This window comes from Macrobrachium nipponense, chromosome 39 (assembly GCF_015104395.2).
Source record: "Macrobrachium nipponense isolate FS-2020 chromosome 39, ASM1510439v2, whole genome shotgun sequence".
In the NCBI taxonomy this organism is placed as follows: Eukaryota; Metazoa; Arthropoda; class Malacostraca; order Decapoda; family Palaemonidae; genus Macrobrachium; species Macrobrachium nipponense.
In genome coordinates, this window is record NC_061099.1 from 51,706,015 (window position 1) to 51,721,897 (window position 15,883).

At 42.8% G+C, this 15,883-nt stretch overlaps 1 protein-coding gene and 1 long non-coding RNA gene across 3 annotated transcripts in view; both read right to left on the bottom strand.

Moving 5' to 3' along the window:
• The window catches only part of LOC135210346 (probable histone deacetylase 1-B), a 313,625-nt gene that overhangs the window by 76,904 nt on the left and 220,838 nt on the right, over positions 1-15,883 (bottom strand). The gene's annotated exons all lie outside the window — the stretch shown is intronic.
• Positions 1-15,883, bottom strand: part of LOC135210347 (uncharacterized) — a 43,243-nt gene that overhangs the window by 7,818 nt on the left and 19,542 nt on the right. For both annotated transcript variants that reach the window (XR_010313507.1, XR_010313508.1), the window contains exon 2: positions 238-359. This is a non-coding gene — a long non-coding RNA (uncharacterized LOC135210347). The remainder of the gene's footprint in view (positions 1-237; positions 360-15,883) is intronic.

Here is a 15,883-nt window from a genome sequence, read left to right on the forward strand (position 1 = left end):
CCAAGATTCAAAACATTATTCAAGTTGCCACCTTTCGCACCCGCAGCACTGGATGGGATGTTGCATATTTTTCTAACCATATCTGCAATGCAATCTAGCAACCATTCAAAAGCTAATCTAGCAAACATTCACAAAGAAAGTGTAAGAAGAGGCATGCTAATCTTTCTAGTATTAAGATTGCAAGCATAAAGACTCCATAAAAACAGTAAATAGTAAACAACTGACAAACAATCTTACCTATTTCTGGTTGCGGCAGTGTGGGCCCCACTGGTGGTGGCTCGTGAGTGTGACCCCCCTGCGGTCCCCTCACCGCGCTCCGCCATAGGCACTGATCTCAAACCCAATCATGCCAACAACACCTAGAAAATAAATAAAAGGTTGTCACTGGTTTTAATCTTTCTTACTGTCATAGCTAAAATAATATATAAATTTTAATTATAATATTTATCATTTGAATATACTTGCTTATAAGATTGCTTATATCTCACCTATAATTGTGCAGATAGAAGCTACCTTCAAGAGCAGGTAAGATTCATCCCAAATTATAAAAATATTCATAGTAAAATTTATTATTTGGATACTTACCTACTGAAAAATATAGCTTATATCCATGCAGCAATATGCAAGATATAAGCTATTGTTAACTAGGCATGAGCCATCCAAAACATATTTTCATAATAAAATTAAGTTTCAGATATACTTAGTAATTATTTTAGCTATAATTTAGCATCACACAGCAAATTCTAAATTCAAAACATAGTTTTAACGTTTCCGTTGCAGTGTAGGTGATAGGCCCCGAGCAATGCACGAGTATACTTGGTAACAACAATAACCGACCAGTTCACTCTGATTTTGCCATTATGTCCAAACATTGTGATAATGACTACGAAGTAGAAAAGATGGCCAGCATGGAATCAATGCTTGTCATTTCCTTACCTGCTATGAGAGCTACTGCAGGTGAATACTGCCTCAGACTGGTGCCCATTTTAACCTGTAGTGGTGGTTGAACTGAGGGTTGCTTCTACATCATTGGGAACCTTGCAGTGGAGGACATGCCTGACTGCTGACAAGACATCAAAATTCCCTTACCCTGGGCACAGTACAAATAAATCAAACCACCAGACAACATTGTCACCTACACTCACCACAATACCACTACCATCCATAAACTGACGGGAACTCCAAGGTACAAGGCATCCCCAAGATCCCCAAAACTCATCACAACAAGGAGACAGAAGAGAAAGAATTTCTCCTATGCTCCTTCCCCAACTACCATGCCAGCCACTGATAATGGCCTGAGGGTACTGGAATTTTCAAACACTGTTTCAACTTCTCGTTAGCAATGAGATGTGAAGATTGATTTGCGCTTCCTAAAGGTCGACTGAAGAATGGCTAAAAGGGATAAATTCCCTGATTTTCATGGTACCTCGAAGATAATACCTTAAGGTTCTGACAGGGCAAAGAAAGCTTTCCTCTTCCTTGGATGGACCCTAGTTCTTGCTAGGAATCCCAGGGTGAAAGTGCACACTGCATCCCCTTGGAATCCCAGGGTGTAAGTGCACACTGCGTCCCCTTGGAATCCCAGGGTGTAAGTTGGACACTTAAAGCAACCCCTTTGGGCAATCCCCTTGGAATCCCAGGGTTCTATGCACACTGCAATCCCCTTGGAATCCCAGGGTGTAAGTGGACACTGCATCCCCTTGGAATCCCAGGGTGTAAGTGCACACTGCATCCCCTTGGAATCCCAGGGTGTAAGTGCACACTGCGTCCCCTAGAAGAAGCCTACCCTTTTGTCAATAGCTTGCAGTTCACTTATATGCTTGGCAGTTGCCAAAACTACAAGAAAGAGTGTCTTCCAAGTGGGGCTATTGGGGGGAAGCAGAGCAGAGTGGTTCGAAAGGAGGACCCATGAGCCACTTTAGCGTGACATCTAAGTTCCACGAAACCAGATCGGACTACAGCTTTGAAGTGTCAAATGATTTGATGAGATCATTAAGATCTTGGTTTGATGACAGGTCTGTACCTCTGTGCTTAAAAACTGAGGTAAACATCCCTCAAAATCTTTTAATGGTGGAAGAGGACAGACCTCAAGAGGTCCTCAAATAGAGGAAGTCTACTATTTGAGTCAAGAGATGTCTCAGAAGACAAGACATTATGTCTTGAGGCAACATCAATGAAAAACTGTCCATTTTGATTGGTAGATGTCACATTATGATTGTTGCCTGCACTTTGCAATAGCTTCTGCAGCTGCTCTTGAAAAACCTTTCGCTCTGACAAGTTTCCTGACAGTCTTGAAGCCTGTCAAGGTGAGAGTGGACAACCTTTGGTTATATATCTCTTGAAATGAGGCTGTCTGAGTAGCCACTGTCTTTGGGGAAGCAGCCTTGGGAAGTCTACCAAAGACTTTGAAGGTCCGGAAACCATTCCTTCTTGGGCTAGACCGCAGCTATAAGGGTTATTGCGATGTTAGGGTGCGATAAAAACTTGAGCACTTCATGGAGTCTGTTGCTCATCCCAGGGGATCTGGGGCTAGGGAGCAGAAGGGCGGAAGACAAGTTGTTTCTTGTGGTGGCAACAGGTCTTGAGTCAGTTTGCCCCACAGTCTCCATAGGTCAACACAGGAACAGGGGAGCGGGACAGTGACCTTTGTCTAGGAGAATCGAGGGACAAGTAACTGCCTCCTCGACTACGCAACACTTCACTGTTACATTGATAATTCCAACGGGGATCAACATAAGAGTTGTGCACCGCCTATATCATAATACCTATGATATGGAGAGAAACAAAGGATCATTTCACAGACTGTTATTTCTGCAAGGTTGATGTATGTGGGTTTGCTGTAAAGACTAAGCATAAGATTGTGTATCCCAACTTGGAATCAGCAAGAAGACCAGGACCACACTACGATGATGACTTTCCTATTCCAGTGCCTCCAGAGAATGGCCTTCAAATGTCTGAATAAGATGTTTTTCTTGAGTAAACTACTGCTGATGAGGAAGAAACCGAAGTGGATGCAGATTTCATGATTGAATATGTGCATGAACCACAGAAATTTTCTCAAGGAGAGTTGAATGATTTGGTTAGAAACTTGTCATCGTCAAAGGATAAAGCTGAACTATTGGCATCTTGTCTACAAGATAAAGGTCTGCTTAAGAAAGATGTTTGTATTACTAATTTCAGAAAGAGAAATAAGAATCTGACTTCTTACTTCTCTGTTGATGGACTGCTTTGTTTCAGTAATAAGATTGAAGAGTTATTATGCGATTTGTTTCAAGAACATGTTCCATCTGAATGGCGTTATTTTTTTATTTATCTAAGAGAAGTCTCAAGGCAGTACTACTACACAATGGCAATAAGAAACCATCCAATCCCATAGGACATTCAGTACCCATGAAGGAGTGTTAAGAGAACATGCAGGTACTCAAGGCCGTAAAGTATACAAACAACGGGTGGAAAATATGTGGAGACTTGAAGGTAATTGGAATGTTGATGGGAGTGCAATCAGGATTCACGAAATGTTGCTTTTTATGCCTATGGGACAGTCATGCAACTGCCAAGCACTATGTGCAATCAGAGTGGCCCCTGCAAAAATCATATGAACCGGGAGTTTCTAGCGTCCAGTCTAAGAATACTATCTCTTTTTGGATACGGGAAGCCATCAGACAGGCATACTTGACTCTTGATGATTCCATCACCACGTCTGTGCAGGCTAGAGCACATGACATTAGGGGTATTTCCTTGATTTACACCTGGACATTTTTGCAGAGAACCTTGGAGAAGTGTCTGATGAGCAAGGGGAATGCTTTCATCAAGATATTGTATCAATGGAACAATGATGTCAAGGATTTTGGAATGCAGGGATGTTAGCTGACTACTGCTGGATGTAATACAGAGATGAATCTGAGAAAAAAACACCAAAGAAAGTCCAAGTCTCAAAGATTTTAAGTTGCATTTCATTAGAGTACATTCTAACTTTATTTTGTACAAAATAGTTTTGTACAATAAAAAGCCATGTAGTATTCAATATACCTTATACAGATATGCTTTACATACCCTGTACGTTAAAACAACAAGTATCAGTAACATTGAAATGTGACCTAATTGAGAAAAACGGACTTCAGATCCATAATCAGCATCAAAAATTAACACAGAAGACAGTTTGCAACTCTGATGATAAAAAAAATAAAAAATAAGTTTCATTTTGTTGACCAGTGAATCGAAAAAGCGGCGAACATGAACTTAGGAGCAAGATGACATCTTGTCAGTTGCATGGCATGAATAAGAATGACGCTGTCGGCTTATGTTGCCTGCGAGGTCCTGTTGCGGTGGGCAGAACCTGTCACCCCTGCAATGCAACAGTCACTTCCACAAGAATTTTAGAATTTAGGATGTCATACGAGGCTAATTGTTAGTTATAAGTAATGACTTTGTAAGTTACTTTTACAAAATACAGCAGTATACCAATGTACCCAAATTGCAAATTTCAAACAACATTATGGTGCAACAAGAATTGAGTAAGATTAATGGTAATGATAGGAATTAAAGAAAAGGGTAAAGGTACCTTGAAGAATAGAGCACCTTCTGGGAGCAAAAGGCAGAAATGTTAACTTGAAAAAATCTGAATAGACATTCATGAGAAATGTTTTTATTGTGGAGGTAAGATGGTAGCCCAGGGGGAGGGACACGGCACTGCTCATAAGACAGGTGAGTGCAGTTCAAACTTTCCCTTAAGCACTGCAGACTGAATGAAAAGCAACTAAGAACTGATGCAACGTCTACAAAATTAGAATCTGGCGATCACCCTCATCTTTGGAAAGATATTCAATCCCTAAATCACAAAAATACAAAACTATCACAGAGTAGAAGCCGTTGGTGATGAGGCTACCGCAAGAATGTGGGGCAATCACCTCAGCACTACCCTAAAGTGCATAAACGATCAAGACCCCCGAAGGGACGTAGATAACTTCTTTACTGATGACATTAAATTTTATTTCACTGATTGTATTGCACCAAGTAACACCACGAATGCTACTATATGAGCAACCTACCTATAATAAATGGTCTAAATGCTGAAGCTTTCAAATTCTGCCATCCAGTAATTTACATTTTGCAAGCTGCCCTACTCAATGTATGCATAATTCACCAGTTTCTCCCAGATTCCCTACTCTTAGTTCACTTAATACTATTAATCAAAAACAAGCTAAAGGATGCAGCTAACCCGCAATTATTACCAGACTGCAATTACTACAACTGCGTCAAAAATACTTGAGTCACTTCTTCTTCTTGTGAGACTTCTCTCTTTACACAATATGAACTGACAACAAGTTCAATTTTAAAGCAAACCACTCAACCAACACCTGCAGCTACATTCTAAAAGAATTGCTGAACTAGTATTAACTATCAACAGCCTCTACAGTTTCCCTGAAGCTGCACAAACAAGGCCCACCCTTATATTTATATTTAATAGGCATTTTATGTTGCTGGTTCTCCACACAGCAATTCTGAGTCAAATGGGTTATTGTATTGTCGTACACCTGCAACACCCTAAACAGGCTCCAGCAAGGGGGCTTTCTCTCTATATCTCTCTCTCCATACCTGTTTAATACATACACAGATGCCCTGAATGTCAAACTGAACTCACTCCTGAACTCACCCGAAATCGGATGCACTATCAACAAAACAATACAAACAAACTTCGTTATGCCAACAACATGGTTCTGATTTCCCCATCAGTGCAAGGTCTCCAGCGACCAAGACCCAGCAACTATGTGGATATTACCAATTTATCATTCATTATGTTATCTCATGTATCTAGATTGTGTGTGCTACTGTCTCTACTTGTATATTTCATGTACTATATGGGCCCTGAGTGGAGATAATATTATTTCAAATAAAAAGACAGGATTAACATTCATGAACTGATACTGGCTAGACCAGTTACAGAGTAACTAGGTACTTTGAATGCATATATGGAATAAACAATCACTGTTGTTTATGTTCAAAAGGATCTATACTGACATATCTGATGGTTGTTCTTTAATTATATTAAAATAACTCGATATTACACAGTTTCATACATATATACTATATATATATATAATATATATTATATACATTATATCTATATTATATATATATATATATATAAATATATAAATATATATATATATATATATATATATATATATATATATATATATATATATATATATATATATATATATATATATATATATTCTTGGAAGCCATTCAGCATTGTAATGATCAATATTTGCATAATGACTGCAAAAGGACATTGACTGAAAATCTTTTAGCACAACTGCCAACTGACAAAAAACAACGAATTTCATACATTGCTGAAAGTGTCATAGATCATGCTAGGATCAATAGCCCTGCCTAACTTAACATATGTGAATATTCAATCTTTTAATATTTTGCTTATGCTTAATAAAATGTAATAAGTCTTTTTTTTGCAATGTTGTATATGCAAAATGTATAGGCCTGTAAATTTTAAGCAAATATTCATTCCTCTTCATATAAATAAAATGGTGCTGCCCAAGATGAGGAAAGATTAATACCCCATTCTTAAAAAAAAAATAAAATAAAACAATACTTCAATTTAAACTTTAAATAAAAACATTACATAGCTCCCTACCAGGATGCTAATTGCTGGCACAATATCCAATAGTGGGCAACTTCGAAATTGTACACCTATGCCTTCTGGTGAACAATTGCCAGATATCACTTGCTGAATACTGCTATATGCCTTTGGTCTGAGACAGGGAACTTATACAGTTGGCCCCCTTTATTTGCCTTCTCTGGATTTGCAGATTTCTCTCTGGACTATATCTACCCATTACTCGCAGTACATAAGCCTATTCGCAGTATTTTTCTATAAGAATGTCCACAAATTCGTTTTTTTTTTTTTTTTAATTTCATCATAACATCCACTTTTTGTGATAAAACTATTAAAAAAACTAGGTATAATAATTTTTAGTCTGTTTTACTTGAGTTTTAACTAACAAAATAGGCCATTTTCAGCATTTTTATGGAGGTTCCAACTATTCGTGGGAGGTCTGGTACAGTACACATCCCCTGTGAATACAGGGGGACCACTGTACTAGCTTGTAGTGTGGTTGTACTTTAAGGATATAGTATCCCTAATAGCACTAACAGATCGGGCTAATTTTTTAGAATGCTTAATTTACAGCCATCCTCCACGATACAGTTCACCCCCAATTTACCTTTATGTGGGGAAGCCTTTAATCTAGACTTTTATTATACGTATCTATCAACATATACAAGTATCAACGATATTGACAACAGCTCCAACTCCGTTTTTCTAAATATTACAATTTTTTAAAGTAAATTGTATTTTTCCTAACTACAAACCCGTGGTCCTTTACATAAGGAATTACTTTCAGTGTAAGATGGAATATGGCCATTAATTTCTTGAACAAGGTGGTTAGGCAGTAACTACTGTCTGGTAGCCGGTAGGGGCCCATACCTGGATGTCAAGACTCCACTTTGCCTTTTGGCCCAGGTTTCAGATCAGATTGAAGGGTGGCATGAGGTGGGCATTAATGTAGACCTAAGGTTCGTTTAATTAGGAAAAATACAATTTACTTTCAAAAATTGTTTTTTTTCCTACATAGTCTTTAACATAAAGAAAACTCACTGATTGGTGGGAGGAATGTGAGTGAGCCTCTAGAACTGATTGGTTCTGTACACCAGGGCTATTCCTCCTGGTCGTAAGAGCAAGGAGGAGTGCCCTGCTTTGGACAAACTTGATCGGAGTATAGCAGCTGCATGATCAAGAGTCAGACCTCTGGGCCTTTTCGAAATGAGTGAGGAATTGTAACTCATCCGAAAAAGGGCTGGGAAGAATATTTAGTTGGAGGTATTAATGCAAAATTTTGGGAAGGGTTTGCATTATTACCAGTCTACTTCCTCCCCTTGCTAGAGGAAGGAGTGGGATTGCTTCTATGATTCTGATAAGAAAAATAGAAACGAAGCTCAATGTGTAAGCTTACCGCATCAATCGCCCAACCAGCCAGTGTAAGTTTGAGTCCTATCCTCAACCTGAAGGAAGAGGAGTAGAAGGACGGGGAGGGGAAGGTGGAGAGGCCAGTCACTCTCGCATCCTTCTTACCTCTAGAACCACACACCATAGGCGAGATGCAACTTGTCCTTTGAAGGAGCTTGTCACGGTAATCGCTTTATAGCAAAGTAATATATACTAAAGTAAAGGAAAACACATCTTCTTCAAAAGGTCTGCAGCGAGGAGGCATTTGCGCACATGTTGGAGGCGCCTGTTCTCATGATTGTTCGAGAATCTCCCAGGCATGTTGTGGAATGCAACACGTGCCGTCATGTCATCAGAAAGGCCGCGTATTATGATGCAACATTTCGTCGAGATCCTTCTAAAAGGTTCCTGTCAACTCGGGAGTCTGTGATGTGCACAGGTTATGCTCCGCCCCCTTCAGCCCCGCCCCAGATTGCCGTGTATATATATATATATGCCCTGAGACCAGCAGAGAGATCAGATCATCAGTGAGAGATCATCAGAGAGGGATAAGAGAAGAAGGAAGAGACGAAGGATAAGAGAGGAAGAAGGCGCACAAGAGTTTGATCGGAATCAGGTCAAGTCATCCACAGTAAGAGAGAGCACGACAGGGACATTCCTACGTTGAGCAAGCCTTCAGAGAAGAAACGTCCTACAAGAGGTTTTGAGGAGTTCCTGCCCTTCGAGTATCAAAAATAGACATTGCTTTCTGCAGTACGGAGTCAAGAAGGTGTCTGAAGTTCTACAGTTTTCCTTTGTGAAGCCATCGCTTCGAGCATTGATTTTCGACAGCTGCAAAACTGGCCAGCAAGTATTTCATTACCTCACTGTTTCCCCAGTTCACGTATTGTAAGATTTTACTTTTGTTATGTAAATAGGAGAAACCATTCTGCATTTATCTTTGTTAGTAAGCTTGTAAATAAACTTTTGTTCTGTTAGAGTTTCTTTCTATATTTGTATCCCCAGTTTCAACTGTTGGTGTGGGATTCTTTTTGTTTATTATAATTAAGAACCTGAAGCAGACCTCGGTGTCTGTGACAGAGCTGGGTAAACAAACAACCTATGAGCATCCACCACCGGTCCAAGGAAAAGAGGTTCCAAGTACCTGTGGGCAGACCTGAAGGAAGAAAGATATAAATCCAAGATGTAGTCACAACATGAACCCTGCTTTGAAGGGTGATGCTAAGAACAATACAAATCGTCCATCTTATTCGCCAACAAGGCTGAGAGAAGAATGATGATTCTCGCAAGGCATGTGCACACTAGACGAGAGTAAAGTGTCTTTTAGAAACCAAGGTCCCTGTGATGGCAAGACAGAAGTTTCTCATCAGTAGCTGAATCTCAACCAAGGAGAAACAATACATTACTTAGAGAATGACTAAGGTAAATAATGTGGACCTACGTCTTCATGGTTGAATCGAGAGAAGTAAACTCTCACCACTCTGATCATAGAAAAATTGCCATTGATGACACCAACCACTGAAGACGACTCTAATCCCTGTTTACAGAGGACTGAAAAAGTTATTCCGCTATTTCGTTGCTGCTTGGCAAGGAAGTCGAAGCTTGCAATGACGGCAGTCTTTTTCAGTCAAAGAAAACAGAGGGATTATACTGCCTGAAGAACCATTCAAGTGGGGTGAATCAGGGAGGAAGTTTCTATTTACTTCAGAAGCAGAGCTAGTCGGGTGGGGAATAGGCGAAGTCTTCCGTTATTCATTTACAATGCGGGGTGAAAAAAGAATAATTGAACACCTTACGAATTAGGAAATATATATAAGACAAAACTCTATTGTCCAAAGAAAACCATTCTGCATCATCACAGCGGCGGATGGGGCAGGTGCGATGGAACAGAAGACTAGGCTACAGACTTCTGTTATACCGCGGGGTAAACAGGAAGATGATAACAAATCTAATGAGATATATCTCTGTCAGAACATTCTTGCAACGGCAAATGTGGTGCAGGAGATATGGACATTATGATAGTTAATCCTTGACAGAGGAGAAACAATACCAAACCAAAAAGAATCTTGGAGCGAGTGGTACCGAGACAGAGCCGTATAATATTCGCTTCACTACAGGCGGCCCTGGGTTAGTGGCAGGGGTTCCGTTCCTGGCCGCCGATGCCAACTGATTTTAGACGCTAAGCGATTTTAAAACCTACGGCCGCCGCACACCTTTCGAAATTCTAGACCAGTTAACAGCACACTAGACCAGTCAAACGGCGCCTTAATCCCGCGATAGCGCAATTACTAAAATTATATTTATGCAGTATAGTACTATAGAATTTACTGTACAGTAGTACTGTACAACTACATTATAGTATTATAAATACTGTAAAGTGAAAAAAAAGTTATTGTTAGTATACAATAAGGTTTTTTACATACTTACCTGGCAGATATATACTTAGCTATACGTCTCTGACGTCACGACAGAATTCAAAACTCGCGGCACACGCGACAGGTAGGTCAGGTGATCTACCTTACCCGCCGCTGGGTGCCGGATGTATGAACCAATCTCCCTTTCCAGTCAGATTTTTCTCTTCCACCTGTCTCCTGAGGGGAGGCTGGGCGGGCCATCAATCGTATATATCTGCCAGGTAAGTATGTACAAAACCTTATTGTATACTAACAATAACATTTTTGTACATGAACTTTCCTGTCAGATATATACTTAGCCGATTGACACCCTTGGTGGAGGGAAAGAGACAGCAATATTAACATGGAAAAAAGGGGGAAACAACACCTGTTGTAGGATGTAAAACACAACCTTGGTTCTTACCTGTTTAGGCAGAAGACTTCATAGTTACTGTCTATTAGTCTGCGATGCCTGAAGAGCTTCAGCGAGGGCGTGACCTACAGCTGACAGACTCTTTAGGTCTATCAAAGGGATTTGGTATCCGCTTACTTGATAGAATCCGAGCAGGATCTTGTCAAAGGGGATTCGCCCTCTTATATGACAGAACCTAACCACTATCATTGCAAGGAGCTCAAACATAAACTGATCACCTAACCAATCTAATCATTGTTAGACATACGACATGAAAGAGATGCCTACCTGCATGCTCTTTCAAACAACCAAAAAACTTACAAACTAAACAAGGGGGAAAAAATATACTACAAAGGATATGTCTCAGCTCCCTGCCCCAGCACCGAATCCGCCGATACGTATGGGCCTAACGCAAAGCACTTTTCATACGTGATTTTGACGTCTCTCAGATAGTGGTTCGCGAAGAATGTTGCTTTCATAATATCACTCTGGGACATGTTTTTATTGAAAGTTAATGAAGTGGCAATATCTCTTACCTCATGCGCTTTGACTCTTTATAAGCTGAAGTGACTTCATCAACACATGTGCTTCTTTCACCAGGCTTCTGATGAAGAAAGAAAGCGCATTCTTAGATAGAGCCCTCCTTGGATCTCTTACAGAGCACCAGAGGTTGACATCATTGCCCTTAAGTTTCTTCTTCCTCTGAAGATAAAACTTTAGACTTCGTACTGGGCAAAGTGACCTCTCTGCTTCCTCGCCTACTAAGGCAGATAAACTTGGATTTCAAAAACTCCTAGGCCAAGGATTTGAGGGGTTCTCGTTCTTGGCCAAGAACGAAGGTAGGAAGGCACAGATCGCTGCATCTCCTTTGAACCCCACTCTCCCTTCTATTGCATGGAGCTCACTAATCCTTTTTGCGGAAGCCAATGCCATGAGAAAAAGTGTCTTTCTCGTGAGGTCTCTAAAAGAGGCAGACTGAGGCGGTTCGAACTTAGGGGACCTAAAGAAACGCAGCACTACGTCCAGATTCCAACTCGGAATCTCTGACGAAACCTTTTTGGATGTTTCAAAAGATCTTATTAGATCATGAAGGTCTTTGTTTTCTGAAATGTTTAGGTCTCTGTGCCTAAACACTGCAGCCAGCATGCTACGATATCCTTTAATGGTTGATACCGCCAGTCCACCTTTTTCCCTAAGGAAAAGTAAGAAGTCTGCTAATTGGGTTACAGAGGTACTGGAAGAGGACAGGTGATGGTTCCTACACCACCGCCGAAAGTCCCACTTCGATTGGTAGACTGTAAGTGTAGAGGGCCTTCTTGCTGCTGCGATAGCCGTTGCAGCTCTTGCAGAAAATCCTCTCGCTCTGACCAAACTTGTGACAGTCTGAAGCCAGTCAGACCAAGAGCGGGGAGGTTTCTGTGATACCTGTCGAAGTGGGGTTGTCTGAGCAGATCGATCCTCTGTGGTAGGGATCTCGGAATGTCTACTAACCATTCCAGTACCTCTGTGAACCAGACTTGTGCAGGCCAGAAAGGGGCTATCAACGTCATCCTTGCTGCCTCCGATTCTGCAAACTTCTTGAGAGTTTCTCCCAGTATCTTGAAGGGAGGAAAAGCATACGTGTCTAGGCCCTTCCAATCTAGGAGAAAGGCATCTAATGACACTGCCCTAGGGTCTGATATAGGAGAGCAGTAGTTGTCTATCCTCGCATTCTTGGCTGGCAAACATCCTCGTGAAGAGTCCACTCCGCCGGCAGGACTTGATCTTTCCTGCTCAGGAGGTCTGCTCTGACGTTCTTTTCTCCCTGTACGAACCTGGTAAGGAGACAAATCTTCCTTTCCTCTGCCCACAGCAGAAGGTCTTTTGCTGTCTCGTACAGGGAGAAGGAGTGAGTTCCCCCCTGCTTCCTGATGTATGCCAGGGCCGTGGTGTTGTCCGAGTTTATCTGAACTGTCGAAGCTAGGAAGTAGGGCTCGAATGCTTTCAAAGCTAGCCAAACAGCCATCAGCTCTTTCTTGTTGATGTGCCAGGTCACCTGTTCCTCCTTCCAGGTGCCTGACACTTCTCTTGAGCCGAGCGTCGCTCCCCAACCTGTTTCCGACGCGTCGGAAAACAACACTTGGTTGGGGTTCGGAATGTGAAGGGACATCCCTTCTGCAAACCTGAGAGGGCTCGCCCACCAAGAGAGGTCCTTCTTGATTTCTCTTGAAATCTTGAAGGACAACTCTAGGTTTTGAGAAAGACAACGCCAGTTCCGATGTAGAAAGAACTGGAGGTCTGAGGTGCAACCTTCCTAGAGAAAGGAATTGCTCCAACGAGGAGTGTCCCCAGCAAACTCATCCACTCCCTCGCTGTGCATACGTCTTTCTCTAGAAAGGCTGTGACTTTCCCTGAACATCGGGCTATTCTTTCTGGAGATGGAAAAGCCTGAAAATCCAGAGAAACCATCCGAATCCCCAGATAGATACGATCTTGACTGGGGATTAACCGAGACTTTTGAAAGTTCACCAAAAGTCCCAGAGAACTCGCCATGAAAAGGGTCTTTTGTAGGTCCTCCAAACATCTTTTCTGTGACTTGGCTCTGATAAGCCAGTCGTCCAAGTAAAGGGACACCCTCACTCCCTCCAAATGTAGCCATCTTGCTACATTTTTCATTAGTCCTGTGAAAACCTGAGGGGCTGTTGAAAGGCCGAAACACACGGCCCTGAACTGGAATATCCTTCCTCCCATCATGAACCTGAGGTATTTCCTTGAAGAAGGATGGATCGGCACATGGAAGTAAGCGTCCTGAAGATCTAGGGACACCATCCAATCCCTGGACAAAGAGCCGCCAATACTCGGATGTCGTCTCCATGGCGAACTTCCTCTTTTCTACAAAGAAATTCAGGGCGCTTACATCCAGAACTGGTCTCCATCCTCCTGAGGCTTTTGGAACTAGGAAAAGGCGGTTGTAAAAGCCCGCTGAGCATGGGTCGCTCACTAGCTCTATCGCCTCTTTCTCTAGCATTTGTTCTACTGCCAGAGTAAGAGCTTGGCTCATGATGGGATCCCTGTACTTGGCCACCAACTCCCTCGGAGTCGTCGTCAAAGGTGGTCTTGCCGAGAAGGAATCAGATATCCTTTCCGGATAATCGAGAGGGACCAGTTGTCCGCTCTCCTCTGTGCCCAGACTTCTGCGAATCTTAGTAGCCTGGCACCTACAGATGTTTGGAGGACTTCTTTCCTACTTTTTTCGCTCTGGTAGAGCGAGAGAAGGATCTTCCTCTCTTGAAGGATCTATTACCTCTTGAGGTAGAGGCTCTAGAAGCAGGGCCCCCCCCCCTCAAAAGGGCTCCTGTCTAGCTGGAGTCCTCCTTCTTAGTCTTCGTCTGGAAGGTCGTTCTAGGTTTCCGGGCCGACTGAGCGAGCATATCTTGAGTCGCCTTCGCGGAGATAGCTCCAGAGATGTCCTGTATTATCTTCTTTGGAAAGAGAAGAGGCGAAAGTTGCGAATATAGTAGCGAGGCTCTCTGAGCATGAGAGACTGACTTGGTAAGAAAAGAGCAGAAGACCGATCTTTTCTTAATAACCCCTGCTCCAAACAGGGAGGCTACTTCGCTAGATCCATCTCTCACTGCCTTGTCCATGCACTAAGTACACTGTTGAGATCCTCGGGCGAAAGGGAAGGGGAATCCGGGTTCTGAGTCCTTTTAGCTAAGACCCCCAACGACCAGTCAAGGAAGTTGAAGACTTCCAAGACTCTGAACATTCCCTTCAACAGGTGGTCGAGCTCGTTCATCGCCCATGTAGTCTTAGCAGACAAGAGGGCCGAGCGTCGGGAGGCATCCACCAGTGAAGAGAAGTCCGCGTCTGCAGATGAGGGAAGACCCAGGCCTAGGGGTTCTCCAGACTCATACCAGAAACCAAGTTTCCCCGTAAGCTTAGAAGGAGGGAAAGAAAAAACAGTCTTCCCTTTCTCCTCCTTAGAAAGAAGCCAATCACCAAAACCTCTCAAAGCTTTCTTCATTGAGATGGTTGGTTTCATTCTCACACAGGAGGAAACCTTCGTCTTCTTAGAAGTCGAGAATAAAGAGAGAGGAGAAGGAGGAGCGACCGGAGTAAGTGCGTCTCCAAACTCCTGAAGAAGTAGGTCTGTCAGGATCTTGTAAGACGAGACCGAAGAATCCTTTACCAAGTCCTCTTCTAAAGGTTCTATTTCATCTACCGAAGAACCTTTGGCTTCTTTACGAGAGCAGGCGGACTTCTCTAAAGAAGTGCGCCTATCTCGTGAGGAGTGTCTGGCAGCCGTCTGGCGCCTATCAGGAGAAGCCAAAGCTTCGGGAGAGCTCCTATCGAAGGCGTCCTTCCTACTCCGATGAGGGAGTCCTCTGTAATCTTGTAGTCTGTCCCGAGATACACGGGAGTCCAAAGGGGAGCGCCTGCTAGTAGAGGAGAGCCTACTATGCTCAAGGCGCCTACCAGACTCCATGCGCCTGTCCAGAGGCGAGCGGCTGCCTGGCGAACTGCGCCTAAAATGAGAAAAGCGCCTGCTAGGCTCTTTGCGCCTACCAACAGGAGAGCGAATCCCTGGAGAAGAGCGCCTACTAGGAGACAGGCGTCTACCATGATCCAAATAGCTAGATCGAGAAGCGTGGGTCTCTGCAAAAGCTTGTCTACCAGCAGAGAAGCTTCTTTCAGGCTCTTTACGCCTGACCTGAACAGAGCGGCTAACAGGCGAATAGCGCCTATCAGGAGAGTAGTGCCTATCTTCAACACGGCGCTTGTCAGCAGGAGAGCGCTATTGATAGTACTACTTGGGGAGTAGCGCCACCAGGCTCTAATCGTCTAACATAAGGAGAGATCCTGTCTCTAAAAGTGTCCATGCTGGGGGAGGCTCTCTTATCCGGAGATTAGAGGTTCTTCGGAAATGAGCGAGAAGTAGAAGCAGTGCGCTTATCCTTAGAAGAGCGCCTACTAGGAGCTTGATCCCGTTCCACGGGAGAAATGAAGTCGCCAGGAGAAAGCTTCCTGGGCGATTGGCGCCTGGAAGACGACTGGCGTCTGCCAAGGGAA